The sequence below is a fragment of the Achroia grisella genome, unplaced genomic scaffold (assembly GCF_030625045.1).
Source record: "Achroia grisella isolate CSIRO2021 unplaced genomic scaffold, CSIRO_AGI_Agris_v1 utg782, whole genome shotgun sequence".
Classification (NCBI taxonomy): Eukaryota; Metazoa; Arthropoda; class Insecta; order Lepidoptera; family Pyralidae; genus Achroia; species Achroia grisella.
In genome coordinates, this window is record NW_026713022.1 from 4,179,745 (window position 1) to 4,198,227 (window position 18,483).

The window sequence follows — 18,483 nt, forward strand, 5'->3', positions numbered from 1 at the left end:
CGGATTCGGATGTGGGCTCAGCTGGCCTTAACAGCTTCACCGGACGATAGGGGGCGAGTGTACCCGCGGAAGGACTTATGGAACGTCTGATGCGGCTGTTTCAGTTGAAGATTGAGTTAAAGCTGAACAATTACAGGATTGACCTGCAAAACGTTGTTTTCCCATATAAAGAGTGAAAATTTAGGAGTGTACGTATTTTTCCATATACACATTATAAAAAATAAAAACCTGTATAAATTTTAGATAACAAAATAGTCTCCGACCAACCAATATACATATAAAATTTAATAAAAATCGGTTTAGCCGTTTTGGGGATTCTCGAAAAATTCTCGTGTCACAGCGTTAGTTGCCATACGCAATTTTTTTTGTGACACTACAATTGTGTATGTATAGTAGGTATAAATAGAATTTCACATCCTAGCTAGACTACACTACATAACTCATAGTATGTACTTATGTAGTTTTCGTCCAACAACCAGTTTTGAGGTAACTTGTTCTTATGGTCAGCAATTACGTGATAATTATACTCATGCAATCTTATTACAGTAGACCATAAGGTGCAAAATTGAATATATGCGTTTATTTCGGTTAACTCTTCGCGGTAACTACATTATAGTCTTGCGTGTAATAGTTCTCGACTCGGAGAGTTCTATTTAGTTCGTCCGCTCCCAACTCCCAACTCGAGGCAGAGAAAATCAACAGGCGAGCTAGCTTGCTGACCTTGACGCCTATAACTATAAGTATTTTCGTTTTTTTATTAACCGTTTTTTAATTTTAGGTTCTTAGTTGTACAATTAAATTATATATTATATATATATTTGTAATTTGTGAAGTTGTGTAAATATATTTATTGATTTGTTTGTATTGCAAATATTTTAGTCATAAGTAACAGAATATTCTCATATTTAATATTCTAATATAGGTATTACGTTTTTAGGCCGCAAATGTGGAATAATTTTTTAGCTTGTAAAGATGTATTATTGTTTTTTATAACACGACCCTGTTAATATTTGCTGTGTTTTATTTATTTTATTGTGTACCATATGCTAAATCAAAGAGTTTGACTTTTAAAAATTGTTGAGATTACAATTCAATGCTTTATGTTATTTATGAAAAAATATATAGAAAATGGTTTCAAACGTACTTTACTATAGAGGTCATGTTAAAAAAAGCTTATTTGCTAAAATAGCTTTATTTTATTTTAACAAACGAACTTAAGAGAGGAACATCTGTGAAGCAGTTTTAGTAGTTTGTTTTGGGAGCGGTCTTGTCAATTAGTAGGTTTGAGCGATCTTTTAAACTAGTTCATTCGCGAACTACACAAGACTGGTTACATTAATACTATGGGAGGACAATTTGTTGTTATGTATGTATGTATGAATTAGTAGGTTTGAGCGGTCTTTTGAACTAGTTCGTTCGCGAACTACACAAGACTGGCGACTGACGTTATTACTATGCGAGGATAACTTGTTGTGATGTATGTACTTGATGCCTTGAACTTTGACGTTTCCGTGTAGCATAGTGACACTTGCGTTGCGTTACTACAATACTTTTTAAACCTACCACTGGCTATTACTTGAGACTTTGTTCGCTTTTTTTGCAATTGAAGCCAATTACGAGAAGAATAAAGAAAGTAAGGAATATACCTACATAAATAACTGTCTTATTCCTGTAGGTGTATTCCTCAGTTTTTTTTTCTTTGTTTTTTTATTACACTTTATACCCTAATTATTACATTATAATAAATATTACACTAAAAAAGCGACTATTAATACTTTTTTTATTTGTAGTGATATTACTACAAATAAAAAAAACTATTATTAATCTGGACAGCAGGGTCTGGGGGGAGGACGTGTGTAGCACGAAAATATATAAGTATTTTATTCTTCTTATTAATGACAATAGAATGGTGTAACAACCTTCGCTAACGGTTTACACTGGCAGGGAACCAGTGGAGGATGATATGTGTGTGACCAGGCCGGTTAGCACACCGTGGTAAATTTACCATGAATTTATCACGATGGTTTCCAGGGGGAACTACGTTCACCTAATATAGTACATTGCTAGTAATGTGGTGGTTGGCGACCGACCGCCGAACTCCTTTATTATTTTTAAATTTATACTAGCTGTCCCGGCAAACGTTGTTTGCCTTAAAATAAAACAAAATTAGGGGTGGACTACCCCTAACATTTAGGGGGATGAAAAATAGATGTTGGACGATTCTCAGACCTACTCAATACGCTCACAAAATTTCATGAGAATCGCCGTTTCGGAGGAGTATGGGAACGAAAACTGTGACACGAGAATTTTATGTATAAGACTAGCTGTCCCGGCAAACGTTGTTTTGCCATATAAATTAATAAAGCTATGAAAAAAATAGGGGTTGATGATAGAAGGGTGAAAATTTAGGATTGTATGTATTTTTGTATGTTGTATCATAAAAAAATATAGACTAAAAATTTTGTCTAAAAAATAAAATAAAAAATTTATATACAGGGGGATGAAAAATATATCTTTAGAACAAGTTCTTTTATCAAGTCGTTTCATGAACGAAAACTGTGACACGAGAATTTTATATATAAGATATATCTTTAGAACAGTTCTTTTATACGTCATGTTTTTTATATACTTCACTTTATTGTATTATTCTCTCATTGTCTTTTGGATAGTTCGCAACTGTATTTAAATATATTTTACTATCATATTCTATACGTGTTTTCATCATTTAGACACCCATACAGTCCACCGATCCATTACAGTGGTTATAATCCACATTACTTACAATCCCCCCCGGTATATAAGTATTTATAGGTGTACATAACAAGTTCCTATTACTTAATTCTTAGATTACTTCATAAGACACGTTCCACCGCGTACTGGCATGCAAACAGTTAAATATCGTTTATAATTCTAGAACATTCTCTATTATTTCATTACTTTATTACCTACTTACAATAGACTTATCAATAGTTTATAAAACCCTTGTTTGTAAGGAACTTAAGTATTGGCATGCTTACTTGGTCAAATATGTATTTATTATATTTAATTATTGACGATCTCGTTGGTCTACCGGTTTAGCACACCGCCTTACTTCCGATGGTTGCGGGTTCGTGTCCCCGCACGGTACATAATACAAATGATATTTATGAGTATGATTGATTGTTGCTAACGGTGTTTTCTATTTATATGATGTATGTATTTACAAAAAATGTATCTATGTATATATAGGTACCTAAAATACAGGGTTATACTTAGTTTAGATACCAGGGATCAATGTAAAATGTAAATATTGGTTGCAAAAGGAAATTATTATTATATCAATTGTCTAGTAGGTATCTCACAGCTCTGCTTAGCTTAGGTATCTAATTTTGTAATATATCATAATATATTTATGAAACGAACTATTGCTAAACTAAACTGTACATGTGTTTAAGATGTCAATGACATTTTGTAGTTAGTACTCGTAAATTAACAAATTACTAAATGTGATTAGACAGTTGAATGCATGGATTTGAGGAAGTCGCAAAAACATAAATTACAACATGGGCACGGCACCAACATTTGTATTCAATATTGCGTTCTATGTATATTATGTATGTATTTACGAAAAACAATATCTATGTATTTGTAGCAGTTTGAAAAAAAAATTTTTTTTTTCTTTTCAGAATAAAATTTCCAATATAAAATGTGTAAAGTATTAAGAATAATATTTTCGTACGTGCGCTTGTTTGTGGATTATATCATAGACTTTTTCTTCTCCCTATATTGGGAGGGAAAGAAGAAGCCAATACCAGATTTACAGAAGAAATATGCGTATTTGGCAGACAGCGCTTGTACTTTGGCAAGAAGAATAAAGAACAAAGAGTTGAAATCGGAAGACTTGGTTCGCGATGTCATTGAAAGAATAAAGCAGGTAATATATGATAAGTTATAGCTTCTAATAACTTTCTAATACTTAAACATTAAAACACATTTCAGTAATGTTACTAATCTTAGTAACACAGATAAGTAATATTATAATAGCGGAAATTTGTGAATGTGGATGGATAGATGTTTGTTACTCTTTTCACGCAAAAACTACTGAGTGGATTTTAATGAAACTTTATAATAATATACATTAGAATAACATATAGGCTTATAAACACGCGGGAGAAAACCGCGGGCACCGCTCTTTGAGGATAAGTTTTAGCTTCTAATAACATCATAATGCCCAAAAACTTAACCACTTTTCAGTACCCTCCGATTGATCCCCCATCTAATTCAAACGGGGATCTTAATTACGACTGCCTGCCGAGGTTCGAACCCCTAGTGGTGCCCTCAGACTAAAGTCGTATCCGTCAGGCAGGAGTTGGCCTTCAGCCGCTCCATAAGTCTTTCCGTGGGTTTTGGAGTGCCATCTGCACTCGCTCCCTAACGTCCGGTGAAGCTGTTAAGGCCAGCTGCGGCCGCCAGCATTAGAGTAGTCCGAAATACCACTTTTCAGTACCTAATGTTACTAATGAAATATATGTATGTCTATGTTTTTTGAATAAACAAAATATTTTTAATTCACTGGGCTAATAAACACTACTATACCAAAGTCCATACAAATTTATCTCTGATCAACGCGACGGTTGACTGGTAGAGAATGGCATCAGGCACTCCGGTATACATACAGTATAGATATAGGTCCGCCATGTATACAATTTTGTGTGCAAAAGACTAAAATAAATAATATTATAAACAAGAAAAAGTGTCTGACCATCTACATGTTTGTTAGTTACCTTATCACGGCTTTGAACCTATCTTAATGAAATGTGAAATGTAGATCCGATTTTATCATCACGAAGGACATAATGAACGTAACAAATCAATTGTCTCATAAAAAGTAGAAGTCCCATAAAACAGGTAGTGTAAAATAATCTCAAATTAAATACGGGCTTATAGTTATTTTTAAGTATAGAGAGCAAACAGTATTTTTTAAGAATACAGTGCAATTAGAATATTATCTTATCTGTGCTCTATAGCTTTATGCTGAGTTTGTCTATTCACTAAAATTTTTCAAAGTGCATCTTTAGTATATCTCATTATGTACTTAGAAATACTTCTATAGTACTTTCTAGAACAGTGAACATTAAATCAAAATTGTGATTTGTTCGGTACTTTTTCCACGATGTGGGAAGGTCTCCTCATACTTAATTAATATTAAATAATTATACAAGACAAAGAACGTATAAAAAAGGAATACCTAATAATAAATCAATAACAGTTGATATAAGACTATTGTTATTAGACACAATAGAATAATTATATTAAAAACCTATTTAAAAAGAGGTTTTTATATGAGAGTTATGACCTTCAAATTCCACGAGCCAGTCTATTCTTGTAACCAATTCCGATCAACATTGGTACCTGCAGTTTCCACCCTTTTTAGCACTCTTTTACTGTCCTCTTGAACAGTGATTCCCAAAGTGGTCTATGACAATCGGCAACATGTCTACGACAGCTAAAAAAAAATTAAGGTTCATGAAATGATAATGTTAATCCACGGTAGTGGATCTTAACCTACTGTCCTCTAGAACAGTGATTCCCAAAGTGGTCTATATCGACCATTTATACACCACTTTGGGAATGTGCATATATTTGTATTCAAGAATATGATTGTCTTGGTATTTTCTATGAATATTATGTATGTATTTACAAAAAAATCTAAGTATTTATATCAGTTGTCTTTGGTATCCGTAACACAAGCTCTGCTTGCCGTGGGACTAGATAGCGCTGTGTTAATTATATAGGGTTATTTATTTATTCAAAAGAAATGACAATCACGGTTTGTATTTGATCGAAACTGATTTATGACAGTTAAATTACTGGTTACCTATTATAATATTCATGATTTTCGTATACTAAATATTATAAATGAACACAGTTTTGACATGGACGAAATAAAAAAATATGATTGAAATAACAATGCCTAACTAGCGAATTTAATTATTAAATAATTGCAAATTTTGCATGTGTAATGATAAACATAAAGATGACAGTGTATTTGAGTATATTAAGTCGTATATATTACTAATATTATAAACGCAATAGTTTGTGAATGTGAATGGATTGATTGGTGTTTGTTACTCTTTCACGCAATAACTATTGAACGAATTTTGATGAAACTTTACAGTAATGTAGCTCATACGAGTACATCCCGCCTTATCTTATATATCCCGCTCACTTCCATTTAAGATTCTTTATTGTGATTTTAACATCTTTAATTTTTGTGTATTTTTTTTATTATTGTTCTGAACTGACAGTAGATTTGACGTATCATAAACAGTCTGTAATAGACCTACATGAATAAAGATATTTTGAATTTGAAAGTTGTTTTTTCTTTTTAAATTTAGCCCTCCCGGCTTCATATTACTTTAAATTTCTGGAAAATACGGGAGTCTCATGTTTAGGTCATGATGTTTCAGACGTCCATAGGCTGATGGCATATGCTTTCCGTATATACATATATAATTTATATTAACAGAGATTTTTTTATAGCACTAACTACTATAAATGCTAATATATGTTATGTTGTATGCGTAATAATATGCTGTGCTATAAATATTTAGCGACTCTTGTATTGTCCGTTTGTTTGCTGTTCCAATTATATAAACATAAATGAAATAATAATGCAGGTGAACCCCGTACTAAATGCAGTGGTCTGCAATAGATATGCTGCTGCGCTGGCTGAAGCCCGGGATGTGGACAGTCTCATCGCTGCTGGACTGTCTCCAAAGGATGAGGAGGAAAAACCCTTTCTAGGTATACTTCTTATTAATATTATAAACGCGAAAGTCTGTGAGTATGGATCAATTGACGGAGGAATGTTTGGTACTCTTCCACGCAAAAAGTACTGAACGGATTTTGATGAAACTTTACAGTAATGTCATATAATCCCTGGATAATTCACACAGCGCCATCTAGTCCTAAGTTGTTAAGCAGAATATTGTATACAGAATATGTCGTCTGTGGTTATAGTATTACAATATCATTTAATATCCCTGGATAGTACACACTGCGCCATCTAGTCCCAAGCTAAGTAAAGTACTAGACAACTGATACAGATACATAGATACTGTTTTTTTTTGTAAATGAATACATAATGAGCTATTCATTTCCTGCGGGTGAAACCGCGGGCACATCTAGTTACAGCTATATAATTAAAATACTTTTGGTGTCAATTTAGGTATATTTCTGACCTTCTTAACCGTCAGGATGGAGAGGAATTATTAGAAGCGAGAGCTAATGAAATGAAATGGTATTTATTCGGTACATAACACTCGCGATTACAGTCGACTAAAAATAAATATGAACAAAAAAACAAAACAAAACAAAAAATATTACTAAGAATAACATACATGTACAAAAATGAACAGAAAAAATCAAACAAAAAGAAATGTTAATACAATAATATTTGTTGTACATATATAAACGTACATGTGTACTTATGAGTCTTTGTGTGTGTGTTAAAGCGGACCTGTTCGCCCACCGAACCGTGTCCAACCAAATGACCCCGATGCTAACAAAGTGCCACATCAGGTCGACCTCCACGCGGATCTCCATGAAAATCATGATTGTTAATTTTTAGTGAATTCGTCACGATGACCTAACATCCTCCACTCAACTCTACATACACACAGGATATTCCAATTGCATAGGCGGGTACGACCCAATAAAAAAAACACTAACCATCTGTTGATGGAAACACCTATAACAAACCAAGTGAAATATATATTTTTTACACATTCACACATCTTATTCCATTTTCATAGGCGGGTACGACCCAATAAAAAATACACTAACCCTCTGTTGATGGAAACACCTGTAACAAACCAAGTGAAATATATATTTTTTACACATACACACATCGTATTCCTTGATTTTGGTATTAATTTTAATGTTCTTAAAACCAGCGTGCACAAGCGAACATCAGAGGCATGGGTCAAGGGACGTGAATTTTCATAGGCGGGTATGACCCAATAAAAAAAGACTAACCCTCCGTTAATGGAAACACCCGTAACAAATCAAGTGTAGCATAATAATGAAATGTGTTTACCAGGCATTCCGTTCACCACAAAAGAGAGTCAGGCCGTCAAAGGCATGAACCTGAGCATGGGACTGTGGTCGCGGCGTGACGAGCGTGCCGACGAAGATAGTGAAGCAGTGACGCTGCTGAAGAAGGCTGGAGCCATTCCACTTGCCTGCACCAACTTACCAGAACTGCTGATATGGTATGTCTTATAGTTTACTGGCTGTGCTCGCGGTTTTACCGCATGAAATTTATAATCTATGTGTTATTCTGATAATGATATAAGCTATATAAGTAAGTAAGTAAATAGATAAATAAATAAATAGTTAATAGTTATATATATACATAGTTACATACATACATATGTACATATATAAATAAATGAATAAAATGTCATCAAAATCCATTTAATAGTTTTTGAGTGAAAGAGTAACAAACATCCATCCATAATCGCAAACTTTCGCGTTTGGCTGGTTGTTACTCTTTCACGCAAAAACTACTAAACGGATTTTGATAAAACTTCACAGTAATATAGCTTACGTATCAGAATAACATATAGGCTATATTTTTTATTGAAATTTAATGCGAATGAAACCGCGGGGACTGCTAGTAACTTGATAAATAAAAAAATGTTATCGAAATATTACAGGCCTGAGACACGGAACCCAGTGTATGGTACCACCAACAATCCTCACCACACTGGCCGATCGCCGGGTGGCTCCAGCGGTGCTGAGGCAGCATTGATGGCTACATATGCCACTCCTATCAGCTTATGTGAGTTAGTTGGTAGTTTATAGAAAATATATTGTAATGCAATCACAGCGGTGACACTTTACAATCAGTTACTGGGAGAGAACTTAAATAAATTATTATAAATATATCAATCTATCATATATTTGAGGAAAAGGTATTTAAAAGAATGAATAAATCGATTACTTTACTTGTTACTGGGCAAGTGTTTTTATGATATCAGAGAGTATATCGTAAACACTTGAGTGTTTCATGATTGTTAACATTTTTATATTGTACTAGCTGTACCCGCGACTTCGTCCGCGTGGAATTATACTTTATTTTTCTAAAATAAAATAATGTTTCTAAAATAAAAGTAGCCTAAGTTACTCCCTATTACATCAGCTACCAGCCAAAAAAAGAGCCGTTAAAATCGGTTCAGCCGTTTCAGAGATTAGCCGGAATAAACAGACAGACAGACAGACAAAATTTTAAAATGTGGTTTTTTGGTGTATGTACCGTATTTATATTCATATGCATGTAGTAAAAAACGGTTATTTCAATATTACAAACAGACACTGCAATTTTGTTTATATGTATAGATGTATAGATACCTAATTGCTACTATATATTAATATATAATTATCATTGTGCATAAAACATTAATTTTAAATTGTGATATTATAGATTATTTAATTGCAACAGATTCAAAATTTTCATGGCCATTTTTTAAAATTTCACCCTTCTACCATTACCCTTATTTTTTAATAGCGATTTTAATTTGTATGGCAGTACAACGTTTTACATATAAAACACTTAGGCTGATACAAACAACGACACTCAAGAATACAAACGTTTATATCGTGCGGGGAATCGAACCCGCGACCATCGAAAGTAATGGTGTGTTAAACTGCTAGGACACCGAGGCTGACAAGATATCGTATCTGTTTACAGGTTCAGATATTGGTGGATCCATCCGCATTCCAGCGTTCAACTGCGGCATGTTTGGTCACCATCCGACAGCTGATACCACCAATCTGAGAGGTACTTTTTTTTCTTAAATGATAATGTAATGGTGCACCCGCCTGTGCTAATGGTTTACGCTGGCGGGGCACCAGTGGAGGATAAGAATGTTTTTGTCTGTCATTGTTGTAGTATAATAAGAAAAAAGAATAGGTAAACGGAGAAAATATATTAATATAGACTACTGACAATTAGGAATAGAATTAGAGGAATTGAAGTATCAAAAACAAGAATGTAATATATAAGAACTATAAATTGAAATACAAACACTTGTTGAAAATATTAGCTGGAAAGGTTATAGACATTTTATTTATATTTTGACATTGAATCAAAATTTTTCTTACTTTTTTGCTTTCCATCTTTCTAACAGTCCAATGTTTATTCGATATTAAAGTTCTGTATACAAAAAATATATAATAAAATTCTTTAGAAAAAATATAATATATGAACTATAAAAGTATGTGTCCAGTACGTCAGCAACAAAGAAGATAAGCATGATTATATAAAAAACACAGTTTTTGGTCATATATTAAACAAGTTCCTTATTTGTTTTAAATAAATAAATAACCGTGGAAAATTAACACAGCGCCATCTAGTTCCACGGTAAGCAGAGCTTGTGTTATGGGTACTAGACAATTGATATAAATACTAAGATATTTTTTTTTAATATATACATAGAAAACACTCAGACCGATGCAAACAATCATACTCATGAATACAAATGTTTGCAACTTGCCATATCAAAGAGAGTAGACTCACTGCCCCCCTCTGAGTTATAGACCGTTTTATCTCATTTATTACTTTTAAATTTTATTATTATACTAGCTGTTCCCGCGACTTCGTCCACATGGAATTTAACTTTTTTTTTTCTAAAATAAAAGTAGCCTAAGTTACTCCTTATTACATCAGCTACCTGCCAAAAAAAGTCCCGTCAAAATTGGTCCAGCCATTTCAGAGATTAGCCGGAACAAACAGACCGACAGACAGACAGACAAACGACAGTTTTGTCTGTCTGTCTGTCTGTCTTTTCAGTTTGGCAGAATCTGCAGATACTTGTCGTGCAGACAAAAATTATAAAAAAAAATGTTATTTTGGTATATGTACCGTATATATATTCATATGCATGTAGTAAAAAAACTGTTATTTCAATATTACAAACAGACACTCCAATCTTATTTATATGTATAGATAAGCAGCAATTGTATTAGTTTTAATTTGAGACAAATAAATACGACTATTATTTTCATTAATGTCGCATTTTCTCAGCTTTTGCTGGTTGTTAACCACACTTACGGGTCGAAACCAAGTAAATGCAGTGTGTGTGAGTATGAGTGTGTGTGCGTATGAGTGTGTGTGAGTATGAGTGTGTGTGAGTATGAGTGTGTGTTAGTATGAGTGTGTGTGAGTATGAGTGTGTGTGAGTATGAGTGTGTGTTAGTATGAGTGTGTGTGTGAGTGTATGTGTACATGCCAAGTCTCTCGTTACATTATTTTGCGTGATGATTTATTCTGTGGTGATGATTTATTATTATTATGTACTCGTATATGTTTTATTTCTCAGTATTAGCTGGTTTTGTAGAGACAAGGACGGGTTTTTTACCAAGTCACTTGTTCTCATATTTTAATCTAATTTAATTAGTAGGAATGTTAGGAATTGGACTATTTAAAAATTTTCTAACTATAGAGCATGTATCTAATACTGTAGATTTCTGGAGTTCAATATTATTATTATTATTATTTCCGCAGTTTCACAATATACATATATCGGTTATTTTATAGTGATCACAAGGACGGACTTATATCACCAAGTCACATTTTATTATTATTGTTTTTTTATATATATATATTATATATCTCCCTTTGATGGGGTGTTTGAACTTGTCATTGCGGGTGAATATCACCAAACAATGAAATTTATAAAAGAAATGATTATGATAACAAAAATTTGCGGACTATTCTACAGGTGTTTAGAATTACAGCTTTTTGGAGAAGTATGATAGTAAGTGGGTGAAGCTGTAATATTTTGAGGCTAGAGTGTAAGGATGTTGGATTGTTATTATTATTATTATTATTAATATATACTTATTATATATCTCCCTTTTTACGGGGGTAATATATTCAAATACTTAACAAATCTTTTATTATTATTTTTTTTATATATCTCCCATTGATGGGGTAATAGACTGATCATTGCGGGTAAAAATCACCAAACAATGACAGTATAAATTATCAATGATGAGGATAGATAATTTTTAAGTGGAAGACAAAAATTTGCGGACTATTCTACAAATGTTTAATATTACAGCTTTTTGGAGAAGGATGAAAGTAAGTGGGTGAAGTTGTAATATCTTGAGGCTAGTGTGTAGGGATGTTGGGATGACACCTGTGGACGAGATAATAATTGGGAGAGTTTTCACTGTTTCTACCTGCCATTGTATTTTTAGTTCTATTGCTATCAGTATACTTAGTAATTTTTTCTGTATGTGTTGATAGAAGATTATGTGTATTTGGTATTGCAATATCTATAAGGTAAACTATTTTATTTTTCTTATCATGTAGCGTTATATCTGGTCTATTGTGATGTACAATTTTTTATTATTATTATTATTATTATTTCAGGCGTGTTTTTCCGTAAAGGGGACGAAGGGACCTCGATGTTTGCGCTCGGCTTCATAACCAAACACGTGGAAGACCTGGCGCCTCTAACTAAAGTTGTAGCTGGAGATAAAGCGAATCTGCTTAATTTGGACAAAAAAGTTAATATTAAGGTAAATGTGCTTATTGTATTGAAACATTCATGGAAATAGCTTATTCCTAAAACGCCGGCAACTCTCTTGCAATCCCTATAATGTTGCGGGTGCTCATGGGCGGCGGTAATCACTTACCATCAGGTGAGCCGCAAGCTATTATAGTTAGTCCGTTATCATTTCATAGTATAAAACAAAATCGAAAAGTCAAAACGGACAGATAGCGACAGTCTCTCCGTTCTTAAGTATGCTTAAATCTTTACAACTACGCAGCGGATTTTGAAGCAGTTTTTTTAATAGATAGAGTGATTCAAGAGGAAGGTTTCTATATATAATACATATACACCCATGCGAAGTCGGGGCGAGTAGAGTAGTGTTATATAAAAACATATTGAAACTTTTAAGCAACTTCTACATAAATACGGATTTTTTGTTTCGATGTTTTTGCCTGACATATTTTGCTCATCGTGGTTTTTATGAAGTGAATGAATTAACAATAGTTGTATATATTTTTTCAACAATACCAATATAAGTCAAAAGTATACAGCACTATTTTGAGAATCATTATCATAGACTTCGGGAATTAAAAATAAATGGTGGGCTACTTGGAACTTTACCGTTATTGCTTACAAAGCGGTCCATAATCTCTATAAAAAAAAATCCTCTCCCGTGACTCCTGCAGCATCCAGTCGCATCTATATAAATGTAACTGATTGCTGTCTGTACATGGAAGATATACGGGAAAAACTATTATTGGGGGACTTAATCGCCTTACGGAACCCAAAATATTTTTTTAAATTTTTGTCTGCTTGTCTGTTCGTATCTGTGCATTCATCTCAGAAACGGCTTCACCGATTTCAATACTGCTTTGACTGATATATTGCAATAAACTTCAACTAAAATTTTATTTTGGTGTTGTTTTAGTTATTCTAAAAGGTTTACAAACAAAAACGCAGTCTCGAGTTCAGTTCGTAATAATTTTTGTCTAATTTTTCAGAACCTCAAATACTACTACATGGAGACAAGTTACGACTGTCAGGTCAGCCCGATTAGGTCGGAAATTAAAGCAGTTATGCAACGGTAAGATATTTATAATAATAATAATCCAAAACAATTCCCACAGCGCCATCTAGTGAGTCTTGAAAACGATAAGTAATAAGAATAAGTAAGGGTAAATATTTGTGTATAATTAGGGTATTCCGGATACATAAAATAAGTGTTATAAGAATATTAAAGGGAAAAAAATATTAATAAAAAAAAAATGGATAACATCTACAGGATAATTCAAAGAAAAAAAAAATAGGGCAAAAGGATGTCGCCAAAAAGGAAGCTGTTATATTACTATAAATTAAAAAAAAACTTGTCTCAAGCTAAACAAAACTTGTATTATGGGTAGGTACTAGACAATACATATATAATCTACCGCCTTACTTCCAATAGTCGTGGGTTCGAATCCTTGTACTGTACAAACATTTGTATTTATGACTATGATTGTTTGTATCGGTCAGAGTATGTTAAATATCCCACTTTGAATATTATAATTATTATCAATTTGTTAATTGTAATGATGTAAATATAACTGTGTGGTTTTGTTCCGTTGCCTTTAGTCCATATTAAAAAGTGAAATAACTTTGGCGCCAAATACTGACATAAAATAAAAAAGTAATAATATTGTTTAGTGATTTTAGAGGACGAGAGAGAAATATATACTTAATATATTGATATTATTTAAACGTAAATGAGTAAATAAATGAAAAAGAATTAAAATCATTTGATTACTATAGTTGATGGTTAATAAAGAACCCTAATAAACAGAGTGTTTTGTATGTATTTACAAAATATGTATCAGTTGTCTAGTAGCCATAACACAAGCTCTTGCTAGCTTAATTTGGGAGTAGATGACGCTGTGTGAATTGTCAAGAGATATTATTATTATTACATTTTAGATTAATATTAAATAATTATTATCTTGGCCTTTTGTGTGTAGCTGAATTGTTCAGGGATATTATATTATTACTAGCTGTGCCCGGTTTAAACCGCGGGAAATTTATAGCCTATACGAGTATGTTATTTCGATGTATAAGCTATATTACTTGTAAAGTTTCATCAAAATCTGTTCGCGTGAAAGTATAACAAACATTTATACTCACAAACTTTCGCGTTTATTATTTGTAAGATTTTGATATAATTATCTTCTAGAGTTGTGGCGAAAATTGGTCGTGAAATAGCGGTTGGCACCAACAACCTTCAGCCGTACCACCACAAAGGGTTCAACTATATGTACCGCCTCTGGTTGTACTGGATGAACAAAGAACCCCACAATTACTCCAGCATGTACAATAATGGGAAATCACATCCCAATGCAATCCTGGAACTTATTAAAAAGGTATGTTTTCATTTCGTATGTGTATTATTATGAAAATCAACTTTAACCCGTGGTTAATTCAATATTAAATTGTATTATTATTAGATTATTAAATTATATCATGATGGGGTAACTCAGAGGTTCCCAAACTTTTTTGTGTCGTAGACCCCTTGCCATATTTTTCGGTTTTGGGTAGACCCCCCATTCTTACCTGGTATTGATTTTTTGTAAATTTCTAACTGTAGTAATCTTTAGTATTAAAAATATAAAGTAAAAACAAAATTACCGCTGTCGTAGACCCCTTGCAGTTTGTCATAGACCCCTGGGGGTCGATATAGTCCACTTTGGGGATGACTGGGCTAACTGATCTTTTTATATCATTTAGGGGTGGGTCGTCGACGATTTTCCAGAGAACATTTACTATGAACTAGTTTAATTTTCGACTAGATTGCGTCGTCGTCGAATAGACTATTTCTTCACATAAACGATTGGTAAACATGAACGAAAGAAAATCTCGTTTACCAATCGACGGAGTGACCGTTTCGATTAGATGTTATTAGATTAATTTGCCATAGGGTCGTATGGCGTTGAATATCTAAGTGTTCACACTAGATCCAGGCTGTAATATAGATTGATTCAATATATGAAACAATGTCTATGACATAAATTTTTAATTGTCTCTTTTAAATATAATTGTCATTGATGTCATTGTAGTGGAACGATAACAGTTTACGTACCTATGTAAAATATTCCTAATCCAAAATAATTAATTTTTATTATTTATAACGTATATTACACACTAAGTTGTGTCACAAACAAACACTATTGGTATCGGTTGGTTAGTTGCTGTATTCTTTTAAGAACAGGATTGAACAGAACAAAATAAAAAAAAATATCGGACTACTCTAATGCTGTTGGCCCCAGCTGGTCTTTACAGCTTCACCGGACGATAGGGGGCGAGTGCAGATAACACTCCATACCCGCGGAAGGACTTATGGAGGAAGGTTAACTCCCGCCTTACGGATACGACTTTAGTCCGAGGGCACCGCTAGGGGTTCGAACCTCAGCTCAGGCCGTCGTTACATCGATCCCCGTTTGAATTAGACGGGGGATCGATCGGACAGGAACAAAATTCAAAAATTTCGTTTGACTATCTAAAATTACAAAACATCTTAAGACTTAAACATCTCAATCTTTATCTTCTTTAGCGCCTTTTAAAATTTTACTAACGCCATCTAGCGTCAACACTGCATATTATCACATCGTTACCCATTTTTATTTTCTAAATTATATAGGTGAACTAATGTCTCTTACATAATTATTTTTCAGATGTGCTTCATGAGCAGGCATTGCTTCTTCACCATACTGCAGTTGCTGGAGAGCCAAGTATTACCAACCATCAAAGCTGAATGGGCGGAGAATCTTACCAAAGAACTGAAAGATGACCTATTTGTAAGTATACAAAGATTGTAACTATGCGGCATGCTTATGATTGTTTGGACGGGCTGTTTCCTATGTATGTATTTATAAAAATAAATATAAGAGTACCTATTAGCTTTGCCCGCCGACTTTGTCCGCGTGTAATAGACGACGAATGACGAGTTTCCATAAAAACTTTGTATTCACACACTTAAACTTAAATTGTAAGTAAGAATAAATTATTTAAAAGAGCAACACACAAGTTTCTTGCTTCTTCTTGTGATGAGACAGCATTCCGAATGAGCGGTAGATTAAAAAAAAAATGTTATGACTATTCAAAAGTGCTTCAATGTAAGTTTATTTGAATAAATGATTTCTATTCTTCTATTCTTAGACTATCTGTGTCATGTCATCCGCGACAAACAGACAGAGTTATTTTCGCATTTATAATATTATATTAAGTAAAGCTCTGCTTAATTTGGGACTAGATGGCGCTGTGAATAGTCCTAAGCACAGATAACATAATATTACATAGTCCTAAGTATTAAAATAAAAGTAAGTTAATTCGTCATGTTTGTTACAGTCGAAGTTGGGCGATGACAGCGTGATTACAAAAAAATGCCCCGCAGGCGTGCGTACCATGTACTCCTTCTATTTGAATACAACAGCGCGTACTTCTCCATTGTCAATGTACTCAAGTGTCCTGCGACACAGGTAAATATAAAGGATATACGGAGTAGAACGGAAAAGAATGGAAGAGAATTAAATAGAAAGGAACAGAATGGAGTAGAAAGGAATAGAATAGGACATAATGTAATAGTATGGGATAAAGTATTTTTTGGAATCATCCAGAAAATCGAATCTTTAGTCTTTACTTTCTGTTGGCCACACCACCTCCTTCGGCCAGCTGTCCTCCTTCATGAAGGTGGTCAGCATGTTGGTGGAGACCCGGGCCACAAAGGCCTTGCAACTCGCGCTGTGGCTCGACTCCAGCTGCGTCACCTCAATGTCAGATTACCCTTGCTTCTTTTGTAGTCGACAATGTCCTGCTCCTGTGTGTGTTGCCTGGAATAAAATAATAATAATAATCTCAGGACAATTCACACAGTGCCATCTAGTCCCAAGTTAAGCTAGCTAAAGCTTGTGTTATGGGTACTAGATAACTGATACATATAGATAATTTTTTTTTTTCGTAAATACAAAAAAATATAAAAATACAAATGTTTGTGCCGTGCGAGGAATTGAACCCGCGACCATCGGACGTAAAGCGGTGTGCTAGACCGCTAGACCACCGAGGTCGTCGAATAAATAAATGAAATAATATGTATTCTTTACCAGGTACCAATCGGCGTGAATAAGCAAGGTATACCTCTCGGCATTCAAGTAGTTGCGGCTCCACACAACGATGGTCTATGTTTGGCTGTCGCCAAGTATCTGGAGAAAGAGTTCGGTGGTGCCGTCATGGCTTGCAGAATAGAGCAATAGGAACAAGATCATACCATATCTGTTAGAGAAAATATATTAAATCCTTAATATTTGCAATCATTATTGACTGTCAATCATAGTATCGTAACTAGTGTGTGTAGCCAGACTAAGTCGAGTTAAACCACCCGGTTTAACTCGACTTAGTCTGGCTACATATTTCCGGTAAGAATCTGACGGCTTGTGCTATTCGATTGGCGTTTTTCACAGAAGACGGGACGTAGGAACTAATTTCCCAATCGAACGGCGTTGTCGACAAGGTTATGGTAGATTGAACCTTTAATAGTTTGTGAGCCTAGTATTTGGTACTGACCATAGTAAATAATAACTCGACTTAATCTGGCTACACATTTCCGGTAACAATCTGACGGCTTGTGCCGTTCGATTAAGGTATTTTCACAGAAGGCGGGACGTAGGAATTGATTTCCCAATAGAACGCAGCATTATCGGTATGGTAATGTCAAATTGAACCCCTATTAGGTTTCTCAGCCTGGTTAGTATGTTCACACATTATTAGGTTCAGTCGGATGCTTGTCTCATACGACCCTGATCTGATTGACTCATTTCCAAGGAGATGGGCATAGGAGACAATGCGCCATTCAGACGGTAAAGTACTAGACCTGGTCTTCATTTTAATACGGTCACACATTATTCGGTTCATCAGA

The 18,483-nt window shown here is 34.0% G+C and overlaps 1 pseudogene; it reads left to right on the forward strand.

Annotated features, from left to right (window-relative positions):
* The first annotated feature begins 3,685 nt into the window (after nucleotides 1-3,685).
* On the forward strand, nucleotides 3,686-17,968 carry LOC131851238 (fatty-acid amide hydrolase 2-like; annotated as a pseudogene).
* The last annotated feature ends 515 nt before the right edge of the window (nucleotides 17,969-18,483 follow it).